The sequence below is a fragment of the Dasypus novemcinctus genome, chromosome 14 (assembly GCF_030445035.2).
Source record: "Dasypus novemcinctus isolate mDasNov1 chromosome 14, mDasNov1.1.hap2, whole genome shotgun sequence".
Classification (NCBI taxonomy): Eukaryota; Metazoa; Chordata; class Mammalia; order Cingulata; family Dasypodidae; genus Dasypus; species Dasypus novemcinctus.
Window position 1 is genome coordinate 61,322,261 of NC_080686.1, and position 5,121 is coordinate 61,327,381.

Genomic DNA, 5,121 nt, shown 5'->3' on the forward strand with positions numbered 1-5,121 from the left:
GGGGAAGGAAGAAAGACTTTAAAAAGACCTGACCTGCAGTACACCCGCGGTCCATGCCTCAGACTGCGTACCTTTCTCGTTTTCTTATTTCTTAATAAACTCTTTACTGCCTTATCTACCCTATGGCATGTCCTTAAATTCTTTTATGTGACATAGCCAAGAATCTAGAAGTCCAGAAACCAGAGCCATCCAGTAGCAATACTTTAATAAAAAATGTTTAAATGAAAAGAAAAAAAAAGAATAAGACAGAAAATACCAAAGTTAACCATACTTTTTAAAGCAAGGAAATCAATAGAGTGGTGGTTAAGAATATGACCTCAGAAAATGAGGAACCTAAAATGAAACTTCATCTTTTTTACATCAACAACCTCAAAAAAAGCCAAATGACAAAATAGTGCATGAGAATTTTAGGGGTTAATGAAAAGCCAGAAGTCCTGAAAGGAAACAATTGTATGCTCAAAGCAAGTTGGGTTGAAGAGAATGGAATGAAGGAAATAATTACAAATGTGTGGGCAGAGTTATGGCAAACCAGCAAGAGATGGTGAAACAACCCAAGGCTAGCAATGGCAGAAAGCCATTACCACTCCAGTCCTGAAGAGGAAAGTGGACGGAGAGTCTATCCTGCAGGAGTTGTGGCCTTGGGTAGTAAAACACAACCACTGCCAACAGTGGTAAGAATTCAGAGAAATAAATACCCTGACCTTTCTTTCTCCTGCCCTCCAACCTCCTGTAAGTGACCTCATTGGTTGAACTCAACCAGATGCCCAAGGGCTCACAGAGCCAGATAAACTACATAGAGCCAGAGGCCAGCCTTCAGGGCCATATGATCCCATAGAAAAGGAAAGAAAAAAGAATAGAGGGGCAACCAGAGAGTATCCCTAACACCCATCAACCCCTCAATCATCATGACATCAAAATACAATCAAGGGCTGCTTTGGCAGCACATATACTAAAATTGGAATGACACAGAGAAGATTAGCATGGCCCTTCCACAAGGATGACCTGCGAATTAATGAAGACTTTCATATTTTTTGTAAAACTTAGTTTGTCTTTGGATTCAATGTTTATCTTTTGTTTTACAAAGTCACTTGTATTTTCAGCATTTTAAACATAACATGGTAAAATGCAGAGCATTTGTGATGCCTCAATAAAATGAGTTAATTTCCTGATTGAAAAAACAACAACCAAGAAGGCTATTACAAAAGGTGGGAGGGAAGGTTGGAATTTAGAGAAAAATGGGAGAATGAAATTTAGGTAGAGAAGGCAATTTCCTGTTTAGCCAAGAGACAACAAAAGGGAGACAAACAGTGACCAGAGACCATAGATTGACGGCTAGGTAAGACTAACCCAGATCAATGGGTGAAATCTCCCACCTTCACAAATGGGTAGAACCTATTCAAACAACTAGCCAGTGAATATGATTCAGTCAAATCTCATTATTTAAGAAAAACACTGGTCACAAAAAGAATTCCAGTGACCCAGATCCAGAGACCTGCAGAATAAGTTTGAAGTTGTCTTCCAAGCCAATATAGGCATGAAGCCCAAAGTAAGATGATGATGATAATGATGATAATGATGATGAGGAGGAGGAAGGCTAACATTTATTGAGCTCTTGTTGTGAGCCTGCTATTGTTCTAAGCACTTTTATGTGTTTTAATAATTTCACTTTCACCATAGTCTAGGAAGTAGACAGTCACAGAAAGATTAAGGAATCACAGAGAGGTTAAATAACTTGACGGAGATTTCAGGGTGGTAAATAAAAGAGTTGGAATGAGCCACCCACACCAGGAAACTATAGTTCAGAATAAGAACTAAAGGATCCAGGGTAGCTATAAATTGAAATGCTACTAAACCCCAAGGCCAGAAGGGATATTTAAGGAAAGGAAGAGAGAGAGGGAGGGAGGAAGGAAGGTAAGGTAAAACAGGTATCTGCTGGGATCTCCCAGACTGGATAATACAATTTAGACCTTCATTCCACAGGTTGTTGTGTCCACAGATCTCTAAAAGACTACTGTGAATTCCCAGCAGGAATGGATGACATATTCATGATTACTTTTGCCCTAGACCACCTCATTCTAGGCATGTTTTACTGTTCAGCAAGGTAACAATCCAGACCTGAAACAGCCCCTTCTTCATTTGTCATGAAAATAATCGCACTCGCAAAACAGGAAGGAGTGAGGGGAAATGAAGGACTGGGTTTGCATCTTATTAACACAAAAAATTTTAGAGGGACATGGATGTGGCTCAAGCAATTGGGCACCAGCCTCCCATATGGGAGGTCCCGGTTCCATTCCTGGTGGCTCCTAAAGAAGTAAGCAGTCACCACAACCAGCAACAGCAGACGTGGGAGTTTGGTTCCCGGTGCCTCCTAAAGCAGACAACAAGCAGACAGATGAGGGAGTCATGGTGGTGGTGGTGATGGTGGGGGGGGGGGTATAAATATTTAAAAAAATTTTTTTAGAGTATTAGGCATCTCTATTTTTAACTGTCTTGCAACTATTTTCGCTATAAATAATTGCCACTAGGCCTTCATCCCAAATTGTTCCTAGCCTCACTACGTCATGATCTCCATTTCATCCTCCCATCTTTCCTCTTCTCACTCCTAGCCTGCTAAACTACCCCAGAGACTCTTAACTCTTCCTTTATTAGGCAGAATAATGCAATAATTCCTGGCTTTTATTCCTAAACTTATCATAGAACTCAGGAAAAAAATGAAAAACCTTCCATTTTATAAAATCTACCTTCCTAATACATCAATTATAAGCAGGAAAAAAAAAAGTTTCTGTTATGTATGAAGATAAATTCCAGAACAAGCTGAAGGGCTCTTCAAACACGGCAATGTGTTTGGTCAAGACCATGAACACAGGACCAGAACTAAGGAAAAGAAAAGAACCTGTACCAGGACCCCAGCACACTCCTTCAGTTGAACCCCTTCCATGGCTGAACTTTAATCATATTAATATAAGGAATCTAAACTCTATATAAAGTAATCTGTTCTATGCTTTCATAATATCTTTTATTTTTTATTTTTTTAAAGATACATAGATCTCACAAAATGTTACATTAAAAAATGTAAGAGGGAAGCAGACTTGGCCCAGTGGTTAGGGCATCCGCCTACCACATGGGAGGTCTGCGGTTCAAACCCCGGGCCTCCTTGACCCATGTGGAGCTGGCCCATATGCAGTGCTGATGCGCGCAAGGAGTGCCCTGCCACTCAGGGGTGTCCCCGCGTAGGGGAGCCCCACGTGCAAGGAGTGCGCCCCATAAGGAGAGCTGCCCAGTGTGAAAGAAAGTGCAGCCTGCCCAGGAATGGTGCCACCCACACGGAGAGGTGACACAACAAGATGACGCAACAAAAAGAAACACAGATTCCTGTGCTGCTGACAACAACAGAAGCGGACAAAGAAGACGCAGCAAATAGACACAGAGAACAGACAACCGAGGGTGGGGGGGGGAAGGGGAGAGAAATAAATAAATTTAAAAATCTTTAAAAAAAAGAAATGTAAGAGGCTCCCATATACCCCACTCCTCATACCCCCCACCCTCCCACATCGACGTCTTTCATTAGTGTGATACATTCATTGCATTTGATGAATATCTCTTTTTATATTTTTGTTTTTAAATTTTCTTATTATTTCCTGCCTGTGTTCTCTATGAATAATTTCTAATTTGTCTTGACTGAACTAAATGGAAAGGTGAAATTTTTTACTCCCAGACCAGGGAGTATACAGACAAAAATGTAGCTGATGCAGTGAGGAAAGAAAGAGGTAGGAGAAGAGAGATAACTCAGTAGCAGAGGAGGACCAACTGAAAATTACCATCAGATAATACCTAACAGCAGTGGAAAACCACACACACACACACACACACACACACACACACACACACACACAGCCCCCAAGGCCAGGTGTACCTGCCCAGGGCCTAGTGCCCAAGGCCTAATGCCAGAAGATAACAGATAGCAAAAGGCCCACCCATCACCTGACCACCACATCCTTCACTGACCCCTCCCCTGGACAGTTCCCACTCTGGCAGGAATACAGAGCCAGTAAAAAGGTGTGGTCTCCAATTCCTCTTTTGCATAAGACAGACCAATGAAACTTGAAAGGGGGAGGCCCAGCCTTAATAAAGCAGCACCCCAGTAGGCACGACTGGTGTGACTCCTGCAAACACGCCCAAGCCTACACTCCCTTCTTGACCGTCAACTTTCACTTTACATTAAATTCTCTTGCTACTGCATGACAGGTCCTTGAATTCTTTCTTGCGACTGTGTCAAGAACTTCCTACCCCAGGCTGAGCCCTTCTCCAAGACCTCCCAGGGTGTCACCGACATCACAGCAGTGAGTGCTGCTGGAAAACTGGGTGATGAGACCTAGGACAGGAGACAAAAGGGGGTGGGAAGCATTTGGGAGACAGAAAGACGCTGAACTACTATAGAGCCACTCCTAGGCCAGTCTTAGTATGGGTGATAACAGTCAAATCAAGCATAAATCCAAAGTGTGGAAAGATGCAGATCTTTGCTAACAGCCTCATGGGAATGCTGAAGAAGGATTCTATAGGACATTAACTCAGCAAAACTTTCTAAAATCCCCCTTTACCTGTCTTTCTCCTTTAAGTTTTCATTAGAGCTTTCCAAAATTTGTTTCCCTCTCCTCACACTCACCCAAACTTCCTCTCCTTTCCCTCCTACAGTTTACCTCTTTTTGCTGTTACTCCAAGCCCTTTCTTACAGGGAAAAATTAAAACTCCCTTTCTTCAATTCTGTAGCTCATATAGCTTCTACTTATCTTCAATAACACAACATAGATATGGGAGACAAAAAAGAAATGAAGCCTAAAGAAATGAAGCCTCCTTCCTTATGGGGTTGGGGAAAGTAGGAGGGGGAAATGCTGTCAATATTCAAACATTAAGATCTTTGTCCCTACCATTCTTACAATAGACATTTATCTATGGTGCCCACTAGCTGCCAGGCACAAGGAATGAGGAATGGTCTCAAACCTAAAGCCGGGGTTTTCCCACTGCAACTTTCCCCTTTCTCTTTCTTTTAGATTCTTTTCAGAGGGAGTGATTCTCACATAAAAGGTTATTTTGTTTGATGAAATGATTCTTTTATAAAAATTA

At 41.8% G+C, this 5,121-nt stretch overlaps 1 non-coding gene across 1 annotated transcript; it reads left to right on the forward strand.

The window, feature by feature from the left end:
• Positions 1-929: 929 nt before the first annotated feature.
• On the forward strand, positions 930-1,032 carry LOC111763822 (U6 spliceosomal RNA). Its single transcript, XR_002796589.1, has one exon. It is a non-coding gene; the product is annotated as a U6 spliceosomal RNA (small nuclear RNA).
• The last annotated feature ends 4,089 nt before the right edge of the window (positions 1,033-5,121 follow it).